This window comes from Choristoneura fumiferana, chromosome 18 (genome assembly GCF_025370935.1).
Source record: "Choristoneura fumiferana chromosome 18, NRCan_CFum_1, whole genome shotgun sequence".
Lineage (NCBI taxonomy): Eukaryota > Metazoa > Arthropoda > Insecta > Lepidoptera > Tortricidae > Choristoneura > Choristoneura fumiferana.
This window is the reverse complement of record NC_133489.1, coordinates 8,297,961-8,312,372: the sequence shown is the minus strand read 5'-3', so window position 1 is coordinate 8,312,372 and position 14,412 is coordinate 8,297,961.

The window sequence follows — 14,412 nt, the reverse complement described above, 5'->3', positions numbered from 1 at the left end:
ATGAAAAAGAAGTGTGCTCAAAAAAATTACATCGATTGTGAAGAAGAAGAAGAAGATTGATTTATTTTCCAACATGAACAATACAGGATAGGCACACAGAATACAAATCCCTACTTTTCCTAACAAAGTGAACAATGAACAGGATAGGCACACAGAATACAAGATAAAGATAACGAAAAGCTAGTAAACAATAAAAAAAATTAGAATCTCAGCCAAAGAAATAAAATAAATAAATTTCTACTACTCTTATTTTCAGTTCTGTGGTCGTACCTATATGTTTTAGTTAGTAGTTTACGTGAGCAGTTAAGTCAGATTGTTATTAAAACGGTTCGACATATTAATCACCCTAGGGCTAAATATGTCAATCCTAAGTCGGCACTAACAGGTCCGCAAAGAAAGCCGATTACTTAACAAGCGAGACGAGACGTTCTAGACAATACCTACTTGCATCCAAAACCACGTATCTGTCCAATATTATGCAGTTAAATAACAAACACTGCGAACTGTTACATAAGGTTGTTTTAGGAACTTCATCATTCTGCGAAATACGTGGTTCAGAAAGTATGCTAGCGATATTTGGGACTCAATTTTGTGTTATTACTGGTGGTTATTAGCCGCCAAACGATTAGCCTCTTTGTACTGTGTGTTTATCAATCATATACAGGTAACCAATAGAACGAAGCCTTCAATTTACCTATATTTACATACATGAGTGTTTAATTATGTACCGTTACGTGTATGCGAAAGTTTTGGTTCAATTGCGAATCGATGTCTGCGGCATAGATAGTACTTTGCTTATATTAATGACTGTTTGTGCAAAAAACCGTCAATTCAAAGCCGCACTCGCTCACCGACCGTACAGTCAAGGATAAAAAAATGTACGTAGGTACACCGCAAAACCTGAAAAAAATCTAACTGACTACCGTTTAAGTTCATAAAGTACAGTTGATGACTGATAAATTACAAAGTTTAAATTTTTTCGCCAAGAGCGATTCACGCTTGACTGGTTGGTTTTCCTCATTAGTTTTACTTCACCAAATGGTAATGACCATTCCAAGAAGAAATGAACGAGTTACTTAAAATACACCGAAATCAATATGGGTGTCCCTACAATGTTTCAAGAGCATTCTCCATTACCCTAAGATTCACTCATTACATCCTTGGTGACAATGTGAGTATTCCTTACCAAGAAAATAATATTTTTTTAAATCGGTTCATAGATGGCGAAGTTATGACGTACCTAATAGGAAAAAAAATAAACAAATTGATAACCTTCTTCTTTTTTGAAATCAGTTAAAAAGTAGCAAGAACGGAAAGGAACGGAAAAAGGCACGAAGTTAAACGAAGGTGTGGCGCTGGCAATCCTTTAAAAAACCCGCATACGTCACGCGGAGTCCAAGAAGTTTTGCAAGTTGGTTCTGACGTCCGCGCGCGCACACGTATCCTGCATTGTTTATTGAACTGTAAACACGGGAGATCCGTGACCTCTCAGACTGGTGAAACGCGTGCGTGACGCAAATGTGGTATTAATTGCTAATATGTTGATGTTTTTAGATTGTTTATGTTTTTATGACGGATGTTAAACAATATAGCAATTTAGTTGTACCTACAGCCTAAATTAGAAGCTAACTCGAATCATCCTGCACGGAAAAAAAGGATGTCTTAGATTAAGACAAATACCCTTGGTCAAGACAATAATATTTCGTATATAGCCGGACGCCATATTTTATTGGATGAAGACAAAAATATTTTCTTGGGCTAAAACTATACTCAGTCGCAAAAATTTTTGCCCACTCTACATACAAAATTACCTATTTCTGCATACATTTGAGGGCCAGATTTTTTGCTGCTCAGTATATTATCTTACTTAATAATATTTAGTGGAAATTTATATTAGTAGTAGTTACGCTTTAACTTGTTCCATTTACAAAAAAGAGAAGAAATAATTATAGACTCTATATTGTATAGAAATTCGGAGCGGTTGCTCTGTGAATCCATCAAACTTCTACTCATCCAGGATGGCTTACTTACTGGACTCTGCAGTAATGTACTATAAAAATCCACTCAAACGTTTCTTCTGCCTATTTTTTTAATTTTGTTAGTTTTATGGTATAACTATGTTTTTACAATTATGGTAGCTTGAAACTCAACTCAACTTTACGTGGGAGCATATTTATATCTCGAGACATACTTGATCATTATTCACTTAACAACCCATTAGTCACTATTAGTTGCAACTCCAAACTCGTTTTTAAAATAGCTAGGCTCACCTTCTTCTCTTGTTTGCGCGTTTCTTTTTGCTGGTGTGAATTTTGCAACTAGTTGTAATCAATTTTTGAATACTTGCTAATGATCTTGGATACCGCAGAGATACAGACGAAGGAAGTGTCTACAAGTGTGATTGCAGCGTGGGATTTTTTTTGTTCATCAGTCTTGAGCTTATTAATTATATTTGATTTAATAATCACAGGGAGAAATATACACGAATGATAACGTGTTTAAATAAGAATAACTAGGTACGTGTATGTATATGAAATGGACTTGTGTTTTCTATGAATTAATGCATTATTAAATATTGTAAAATATCACTATCTTTTAAGTTTAATAAATCTATTGCAACAAGCATGTTTTATTTAGAAATTTTAATTAATATTTATATAAAAAAGAAGTTATTTTCAATGTTATTTGCCGCTTATAAACGCATCTTTGATAAAACTGTTTCATTCAGTTATCTACACATCTACCTACAGTAGATACAAAATTATTATATGGTATAAGTCGTACACAGGAGTATCTGTGGAATAAGACCTTATCTTATGGCAGAGTGTCGATACTAAATACGAGTTAATTTTGGGGTTTATATCGACTGGTAGAAAATTCTCAGTCATAATGTAATGTTTGTCATAATGTAATGTTTGTCATAATGTAATGTTTGACATAATTCTTTTTTTCTCTGAAACCATTTATTTTTCTGAATTGTTATAAAACAAACCTAACCTAACCTATGGAGTTCTACAGAATAACCATTTAAAAAAAATATGAAAAATGTATGGTTTCTGCGGGAAAGAAAAATATGACTAATAATAATTATGACAAACATTACAATTATGACTTATAAAATTATGGCAGGCGAAAGGATCCCATAATTTTGAAGGCACATTTGGCATTTTCGGCGTTTTTAATATCATTGGTTGATCTTTATAATTGAACGGCTTCCAGGTCATGGGGCTATCCGCTATGTTCCCAAACTGCAACCAACACATTCGTTTCTGTCAATTGGCGCCATCATCAACAACATGATTTATTGAGTACGACGCAGAGTTAATTTTTAATTAAATTGTTTATGCGCCTTTGCTAATTAAGTTTTATTGGTGTTTTGATAACGTTAGATGTGCCTTGTACCTGAGTGAAAAATGACGAAAATTGAACTACATTGAATGAAACACCAGCTATATTACAGCTGTAATAGTTAGGTTACAGTACTTAGTATTAGTAGGTTAGGTATGAACGTCTTCGTCACCACTGTTATATCTTAAACAACTACAATTATCTGCAGTTAATTTCTTTTTAAAATCCAATTACAAGTGTCATGGACGCCATTCATAGAACTATTTTTAGTGTTGCCATAAATTATAGGAAACTTGATCATTTTTTCTCAATTAATATTTAATTTATTACTCATTTTGTACTAAACAATCAGCGCTTCTAAGGCCATCATTGCAACTCAGTAAATCACTTGAAATTAAGTTCCTAAATTTTATTTAATAAATTATTACCCTCTCTAGAACTATGCCTAGGGATACAGCCGGCACTAAAATATGTACTTCAGCAAAGTGCTAACTATTAAAACAACATAAGTACCCCCACGAGTAATAAACATAACCGTTATAGCAAGGAAAGTTAAATTAAAATCTAACAGCTATTGAAGAAAGTAAAAAGCAGTTCATTACGTGCGATCGCATCGGACTCGCGCGCCGAGAGTTCCGTTTCAGTACCTTACAGTAAAACATTAATTACTCGAGTTTATAAATTAGTAAACGTATTACTTAAAGAAAACGTCGGCCTGGAAAATATACTCAACTTTAATGTTGAAACTGTCCACCTAATACGTCTGGCCGATAGGTACCTAAACTATAAATGTCAGTATCTCGATTTGAGTGTGATGTAACCAGGTAGGTAATACCTACCTAAAAAAATTACCGATTTTCGGTTTTTCAATTATTTGTGTTTCCCGCCAAATTTATTTTTGTAAGTCAAATAAAAGTAAGTAATTAGCCTTTTGCTAGGTCATGATGTACTTGTGTTAAAACTCAAAAGATACATAGCGAGACAGACATATAACGAAGATTCTATAACATGAAACCCAAAAAGTACCTAAAGTCTATTGTTTAATCTGACGATTTTGGATTAAGTATAAAAAAGTTATACGCTGTCATACTTAACAGGGAGACCACCCATGTGTCGAGATGGGAACGAAATAGTTTAACAATTTAACATTCATAATTTTATTTAACTAGTCATAATGTTTCTAAGAACTTTGTTTTCCTAAACTTGTTATTCTACAAATTCCTTGTCCTTAGATTGCTTGAGCTAGTTGAGCTACATAGTTATAAACCTGTCATGTCACTCAGAATTAAACAACTAATCTGCAGTGGTAAAAATGGCCTTTAACTAGTTTTCGCGTTTACGAAAATTTGATATCGTTATTCTTTCTTTTGCACCTGGAATCTTTTGTATAAATTAAATCTGATCCAATTATCTTTCAAATCGTATTATGGTACTGTTTCATCGTATACATACCGATTAATGCACAAGGTTCGTATTCACAATCGAATTCCATGATTTTTCGGATCAATATGGCTGTGAATCGGATTGCTTTGAAGAAATCGTTACGTCAGTTCATAGAATACGGCATACGGCGGGAATGCATCGGTCTCGATTCACGTTTCACAGGAAACTGGGCACTCCGGTTACAGCAGACAATGTGTGAACTGTGCGACTACAGCGCTTCCATCAATTTAGTAGAGGTTGATTTACAATACTTACTTATAATGTGAGTCAATCTGCCCGAAATAATTGAAGGCGTACTTTGTGCCTACCTTATATCGATAAACTAATAATAAGTATGTGAGGAATCTGGTGCCTTACATTTATAAAAACGAATTCGGCACCTTGCTACTCTTAACATAGGTATACCTAGAGTTTTGAGCAATAGTTTGATCATTATCTGAAAAACATCCAGAGATACTTATATCTATTATATCCAAATATAAACTCCCTCATGGGTCACTATTTTGCCTTTTGCGCACATTCGTTACTAGCGACCTCGATCAGTTGATCATCAGCTCACGTTGTTCCCGCTATGTTTTCCCAAGTTTTTTCCCTAGCTTGCCAATTAGTAGAGGTACCTATAGCAATCAGATATAAAACATAACAAGTCGACGTGTTTCTTAATATCTGTACTAATTAGGTTGGAAACTGTTTACTCAGAAAAGAATTTACTACATGTCTCTTAATTTTGCTGGGGGTGTCGAGTGGATGAGCTGCCAGTGCGCTTACCCTTGCAAATCCGTATTAAATATTATTAATTTCATGTCAATAATAACAACTACCAAAATATAAGTTTAATTCGATTGTGAAATGTCTAATTTCTAATTGAAAATAAGTAACTAACATTTTGGTTTTATATTTCAAAAATTACTTAGTAATCTGCGTAATCTGTTATTGTGCCCTTAGGAATGTTTTCAGAACAAAATGGTTTCTATGAAACGCACCGATAAGCGGCGAGATATTTTTTACGCAAAATGTGAGTTGGTAGCAAGTTCGTTTTTTTCAGTCACAGAAGTGCCAGTGATGCATCTTGAGTTGGCGATATTACTGTACTAAGACAATACAATCAAAGAACGAGCTTTTTGTACAATTCGGAAGGTGGGAATATTTGTATAATGGTTGAGTTTATATTTCTAGTCTCCAAATACAAATCAGGGGCTAAATAATTATCGATTTTTGTATTGGTACATATATTATTTTATTATGCAATATGGCGAAGGCAAATGACAATAAAAGAAATAACAAACGAATATGTTAAAATAAGGTTAACAAGTCTTTATGAATAAGTGGATAAATATTAGGACGCGTAAGTAAATATTTAACTAAACGTCATCCATTTCCATTTTTGCGAAACTATTATAGGGTATTCAGGTATTGTACACCACGTCAATGACCTTACTCATATATTAGGTTGAAAGATATCGTAACCTTGATTATGTTGCTGGAGCAAGCTTTGAGGCCATACTTATATTTTTAACATCCATTTTGATATTTTTGGCTCCCCTAACTTTCACACTTATACAATACTAGCTAGTAATAAATATTAGGTAAGTACATTATTTGTGTAAGAAAAATCACCACCCTGACAGAAAAAGCAATTGTAAATGCATTTCACCCAAAATGTCTAACGTAATTTATATCTAAGTACCTACCAGATAACCCTACATGATTATGCTTCTTTTATATAATTTTCCAGAAAAATATTCCTAGTCGAGAAATACTTCGCGATAGCGGTAAAAAGCTACTAGTCCTTTATCAAGCGTTATCAGCGAGCTTTTGTGAATAAAAAAAGCAATTCGGAAAAGTCACGATAATGTTATCAACTTTTATTGTGAGTAATTTCCGTTCCGTCTGCTCGGATAGAAGTTCGTTGTTCTCTGGGTTTGAACTTTAAATATTGACTCATTGATAGTATGAGTTGTGAGTCTGCTCTTATTTGAGTTAAAGAGGATCGTAGACAAAGCTACGGGGCGTCCAAAGTAATAGTATAAAGCCGGAATAAATTGCTGGCAACCTTTATTTTTATGATTAAACAAAATATACATTATATTTTACGCTGACTACTAATTAATTTACGCTATGACAATTAAACGCACTTTAAAAAATTATTTAGATGTCCCGTGTATGTACTTACCAAGAATGTCGTTGCGGTGTTTTTTAACTAACTCAAAGTTTTTTCGCGATTACATATGTCAATTACAGCAATTTCAATAATTTTGGACATAATATTTGCGGCCATTAGTTATTTCAGCTCAAACTACGTAAGTATGCATTATCAATATAAAAATTTAAGTTTAAACTCATAATCAAGCATGGAGAGAGAAATATTGCGTGTTGGAGTAACACTGTATAAGGTACGTACGAGTGGGTGGGGTGTGTAATGATTGGTAAAATAACTTTTGATATATTTTCACTGGACATAACAACATTTAATATAATTTCATGGGATATAATCACTCAAGGGACATAATAATCTTTTGGTATAACAACAATCAGTATAATTTCATGGCATATAATGTTCAAATAGTATAATACATTTTTGATATAACGTTTAATGGATATAATGTATATTGGATAAGTATTAGTGGTGTAAGGTTTTGTAAGATATAATTTAAAAAACTATAGTATTATACAAAAGAGTCGGTTCTGGCGCTTCGCCGGCCGCTGCCGTACATAATAATAATAATAATCCCAGCCTATATACGTCCCACTGCTGGGCACAGGCCTCCTCTCAGAATGAGAGGGCTTGGGCCGTAGTTCCCAGGCGGGCCCAGTGCGGACATACTTATACAAATTTAACGTGACTGACCGGACTGTTTACATTTTTTTCCTAATATGACCACCGACCCTTTACCAAAAAAAAGTAGCCTACATGCGGGTGCTTGGGCTATTTACTTAATCTCGTACACATACACCCCAATTTTGTAAAATATTACATACCTAACTTCAAATTACTGATTGTTTGTGATGGATTGCCGGTTTTTATGTTTAGCCATTTGGGCTCTACTTAATGACCTAAGCTGGTCTCATATGCAAGACATCTTTCGACCTTTGTAGAGTTCCTTGGACCATTCAGTGGTTGTCTTCTGGCTGATACGACGACGATCAAATAGTTACTTTTTAATAAAGTAAATCTATCTTTGTTTAAGAGTTACTATAAGCCATTAGAGATAGAACGCGGTGGCTCTCTGAGATAAATGAGAGAGCTTAGGCTGTAGGTTATACTGTTTCATATTTACGCGATTTTCACTCATATAAAATTATTCTTAGAATCACGGCCACTACAATGTGGCTAAAACTTCAAGTTAATTTTAGCAACAACTTGTCGCTTGTTGTTGTTGTGTTGTGTTGTCCGGGGTGTAATAATAATTATGAGCTTGACTTGTAGTTCCCGCGCTGGCCCAGTGCAGATTGAAAACTTTACGCACACCGTAGAATGGCTTCGCAGGAGCACAGCCCTTCACCGGAAAACTTATGATAGAATCTAATTTTGCACATAGGTTCCTAAAAACTCATAGGTCAAATCATAGGCTACGACGGTTGTTTCCACTTGTTCATTCAATAAACGCCAACTGTCTAGTGATTCAATCATAATAATCAACTAAGTTACAAAGTAATTTTCTGACGTTACTTTGCTACTGTTTTAATGTCCAACAACCAGGTCAATGATCTCATAACGTGCAATACGCTGCAATACACACCTACGTTGAAATAAAAGTATGTACTCGTATAGTCCCCCATTGTGCCGTTGTTATATGAAATAATAGGACAGTGTCATGCTGAACATTGTATTCTGAGTTTGATAATTTACTTACTCGTAACGTGTGGTCAGACGATCGTTTTATAGTGCTTTGAGGCCAGTTTTCTTGTATCCCTTTCTCCTAACTCTAAGTAGATTACATGCCTTATGTTCAACACGTCCCACACATGACGCCTGGACATTATGGATAACTGGATAGCACAGTGGTTAGAGAACCTGATCACGAAGCTTGAGGTCCTGGGGTCGATTCCTGGTCGGCGAAGATACTTTTTAACTAAGGAAATAAAACGAAGGAGTTCAAGACGACGCGTATATTCGTTTTTTTTTTATGAATAAAACGAATGTATGCTCTCAAGTTCTTGGGTGCTTAAGTTAAATGAATACTCGTATTAATTGAAGTATGTATTGCTTCGCTTAGGTACTTTATAATTAGGTCAATCGGTGTCAAGTGTCCCGAGATATATATTAATTACATATAAATTACTACATTCCATTCATATGATTTTCATTTTGTATTTATATTTTAAAAATATGCGAAAATTAATAATCAAATGCTAGTCATTTCTTCAAAGATATACCTATTGAACAATGTTTTTGATGTTCACTACCTATAAGTATAGACCATGAGTTTAGGCTTATGTAGTGTAGTAACGATCTCAGAATATTTCCTTCGCCGAATATTTGTCTGCCAGTTTGTTATAAATGTAGGTGTTTTTAGCACGGTAGAACTTGAATCAAGGTATTCGTTTGGTTCACAAGTTTGGTGGGTGTAAATTTATTTAACAAGGCACGAAAGGTAAGTAGGGAATTACGAAGGCCACCTGATCCACCAAAATATCGGCAATTTACTTATGTGGTAACCTAGCTTTGCGGATAAAAGCATACATTCAACTATTTACTTGCACAAACACCTAGACTCTAGACAATCTAATTGACAATGGCCATCATTGTGTAAAACGATAGCCGTATTACTGCAAAAGTCATAAACATAAATAGCGATGCTATAGCGCAGTCTTATGATTATCACTCCAATACCTTTGAGCGAGTGGTACTCTCCAGTTACAATTTAGTTTCTAGGCGATTAATAACATAGTCGTCCATTGTTCGTAGTTTATTTATAATTAAATTTAGCATTGCAGGATTAACTATCCCTGAGGTTCTTCATTAACTAGACCGTAGTAGAGCAGAGCAGAGTAGTGAGGTTAACTGGCACGCAGTGCTATTATTTATTTAATCGTTTCAAAAAACAACCCCTTTTTTGTTATAAAATGTTAACTTGTTTAGTAAATAAATAAGTGAACAATAACCGATCAAAATTGAGTAGGTAAGTATTATGAACTTAATATTTAACTTTTTTTTATTTAATTTTATGGACTTGAGTGTTTGATATTAATTTTAGCTTACTACCTCTACGCGTTCCCGAGAAAAAGTGTCTTGACAGACAGACGGATGGGCAACAATGTGATCCTGAAAGGATTCCGTTTTTGCAGACTGTGCTACGGAACCCTAAAAAAGAGTATGAATAATTTAATCAAAGTTAAAAGCTTGGCACTTTTCACCATGTGTATCGATGGGTAATGGAGCTACTGGCCGGCGCGATTTGTTTTATATGGAGCCGCTAATTGTTGGAGCGATGGGCGAGACTCCCACGATGCTGAGCGCTTGGTGCAAGGGAGAGGAGACTTGTAGGTTAAAAAAAACGTGAACTGCTCTTATTAGAGCAGAAACAGTTTTTTTTTCAAAAGCAGAATATTTTTAAAGTCTATTTTTCATATTTTTTAAAATCATAATTAGATTTTTAGAAGTTTCGGTTTTGTCACTGCTACAAGAAAAAGGGTCTTGACAAATAGACTGACGGATGGATACAGAGACCGACAAATAAACAACAAAATGATCCGTCAGGGCACCGTTTTTGTCAACTGAGTTATGGTATTCTAAAAATTACAAGGTAAGCAATAGGCGGACTTATCGTTTGAAAATTGATCCTTAGCGTGGCTAGGGTGAAATTTTTTGTTAGGCAACTCAGACAGTTAGAAAAGCAGGAGTCAGGCAAGTCTCTGGATGCAACAACTCGCAGTTAGCATACAAAACCTTTGCCGTATTTGTTATCAGTGATAACTTATCACTGGCACCACATGAAAATCCGGATATCGAATTGTTTTGGTAACACGTCCCTGATAGAATCATAAGGGACAGTAAAAAAAAATGTTTATTAAAACCAAAACAATTACAAAGAATAGGATTACCGATAGTTCCAAGGGCAACTCGATTCGAGTTACAAACAGTAATCGCAGTAAGTTTTTAACTTGGGACGTGTCCCCATACACGGTTGTGGAAGCTTCAATGACTTCTAATCGTTACTCGCGCGGCTCGCCAGACATAACATGTGGTTGTGTGGCTCTAGCATTACAGGATCACTGTTACCAGTTAATTGCCGTTTAATAATTACATTCGAGTGCCATTATAATTATTGAATGTGGTTTGATAGGATCGTTTAAGTGGAGAAACATCCTTTCTCTATATTTAACTTTAATTCTTAGGGAATATATTGAAATTATTGAATGAAGAGCTTTGTGAGCATTACATAAGTTACTTTTACTTAATTTTTAAGGTTCCGTATCCAGGATTGCTTTCTCTGTCCATCTGTTTGTTACAGGGTTGTTCCTATTAATTTCATTATAATACAGGTAGACACTTCACATTAATACAGAGTCTGTATATATTAGCCATAAATAATAATAAAAAATAAATAAAATATTACTGAGGTCCCCCATACAAGAAGCATAATTGATGCGATTTAATAATTGTATGGTACCTATGTAACGCGGCGGAACCAACTCCACTTTCGGAGTTCAACTCGCACTTGGCCGGTTTTCTGATTTGGATCTGTAAAATCAATAACTTAATATGTCAAGCGTTTATATTTTAATCGATGAACTATAACAAACTGAAGATATGTTTTACTTTTCTTACACCCACTACTTACAAAAAAACCGATCAGTAAGCTATCACTTTTCATCCATTAATTGTATACTTTTAATACGTAATGAGCCTCCAACTGAACCATTTATCAAACTAATTATCAATAGTAGCTTCATAGTATACATTTTGACATGAATCATAAATAAAACCTTTCAATTACGCCGATCTCTCGAGGACCACGATCATAACTCACGTAAAGTAGAAAGCGGTAAAATAGTGCAAGTAGATAGTCGAATTTGTCATAGTTAGTAAAGCGATACATAATAAAACCATAAATTACAAGACATTTCTAGAATTAAAATGTCGATGCCGTCGTACCAATAGGGCTACCAGTGAATCAATCAACTAAACGACGCGACGCATGTTACTAAATGTTAATAATACAGTCGACTCTCGTTAATTAAAACCTGCGATAATTCGAACCTCTCTATAATTCGAAGTTGTCACGAGTTCCCTAAAACATCTCCTCATATGGTTTAAACCATTTGATAATTCGTAATATTTTAAGAGCCCCTCGAGTTTCGAATTAACGAGAGTCAACTGTAATACTTATTTGAGACCGTTAGATCATTATATACTTATTATCTATACGTTGAGATTTCCGTCTTAATATTACACACAAACAAAAACAAACATAGCACACACAAAATAAACATAGGTAAATATAGGGGAAATTATGCAAAGTAAATATTCTAAAAGAAAATCCTCTTTTTCTTTCGTATTCCAAAAGGCTTTTATGAGTCTTGCTCGTAAACAGGTGTCAGGAAGTTGTTTTTTAGTATAAAAATCGATGATGAGCCATGTTTGTTTTCTGAAAAAACTGAACTTATTACGAAGAATTTCATCTAGTTATGAACATTCGTAGTGTTAATTCCCAAGAGACAACCCTACTCCACCAAGGTAAAACGTATTAAGGCGGTGATAAACTTAGATACCATTAACATTCCATGGGCCCAGAGGACGGCTATCTGTCTTTTTTTACAGGATCAGGGTATTAGGCCACAATAACTAATAGGGAATAGTGATTTAGTAACAAAAAAGCGGCTAAGTATGAGTTGTACTCGCGGCACAACATACCGCCGCGGTACAATATAATCTTCGCCTATAGACACACTTTCATAAAAAAAACACCTTTTGATCGCCTGGACTTCAAAATTTCATTTAAAATCATTATTTTTAAGTGTAGTTTCAAGAAATCACAGCCCTGAATATTTCAAATTAATTTTAACTTAATATTTGTTTGTTTCTGTCGACGTAGCCTAAACAGACTGACCCAAGACGCGTGGACAAGAAAGTGATCCCATAAGAGCAGCGTGTAAAAATACAAAGTACATAATGGTCCTTTGATCTAACATAACTTTCGGTGAAACTATTAATTAGACGAACTTATTAATTAGACCGTGTAATCTACAGATTCAGTTTAGGGTTACTTTTATTTTATAACGATCCTGTGTATATTTTTTTAATTTCTGAGGTTATTGCGCTATCATAATTATGTGTTTCGTCCATTAATCTTTTCAAACCATATGCGATTTGAAATTTACCCCCTATAAGGGTTCCGATAAATTTAATCCATTTGAGATACGGAACTCCAAAAAACGCATTTAACGTAAGGCAGTTACTGCTAATCCCGTAGTGATATATATTAATATATGCGCTGTAAGATTTATTTCTTAAATTACGAGTTTATTTGTCCTTTCAGTTAAGATAACTTTAACAATTAAATTTAATGTTTGTGTTGGTTCAACGTAAGTGGTATAGGTATTTTCTCGTTTGGTTTTAAAATAAGAAATCAAATGGGAACGATTTCCATCAGGTAATGAATACATGTTGATTATGAATGATAACATAACGGATAACTCACGTCTGAAATAGACTTTAGCTCAACACGTTTAGCAGCCGCCGAGTCGAGTTGCTCCCAGAAGAAGGGGTTACGGTAATCCGTAACCCCAAAACATGTCGAGCTAAACTCGATTTCAGACGTGAGTTGTCCGTTATGTTATCAATTTTTTTATTTAATCGTATGGCGTAAGACATTAAACAATTACACTAAAGAAAGAAACTACAAACTAGCTATAAATCCACATTCAGGGTCCCAAGCCACGAGATCAATTAAAATGAGTGAGTCTCACGGTAGTTTCATGTTAAAAATGTCGATTATGCTAACATTTCCATAGCGATGATTCGTATGTAAGGTGGCAGTGGAAACAAAATTAAAACTTCTTATTATCATAAATTAGTACACAGCACTACGAACACACAGCATGATTTTATATTAAATTGAAATCAACGAAATTATGTCCCCGTACTAGCCGGTGAATGCATTTTAATTATAATTAAAAATGTGCAATTACTATAAATATAATTTAACTAATTTAAGTTTTATTACCCTATCTCGAACTTACGTAGAGAAAACTTATAAAAACTTTTTATTTATTATAAGGACAAACTTGAGTATTAACTATTACACATAGTTTCTAGGAGAGAGATGAATTACAAAACAGAATTTCACATTTGCGGAAAGGCATTGGTTAAGTTCCACCTGACTAATTATTCCACAACCGACACTGTTGTTAATGAATAAAAATAAAAATGTATGCCCTGTAAAAATGAAATAGAATTGATGGTAAAAATCTTGTCCAAAATCTCGTCCATGCATGCAATGCCCATATTGCCCATGGCTATGCTGATTTCCTGGGCAAATTTTTGTACCAACGTGTAAACAAGACTTAGGCCTCATGTTTATTCTCACTATTCCCGTTAGGCTTTCAACGGCTTAAAAGTTCAAAAAGACAAACAGTCATTAAGTTTGCCGTAAGCTTTCGTTTATGGTCTTGTGT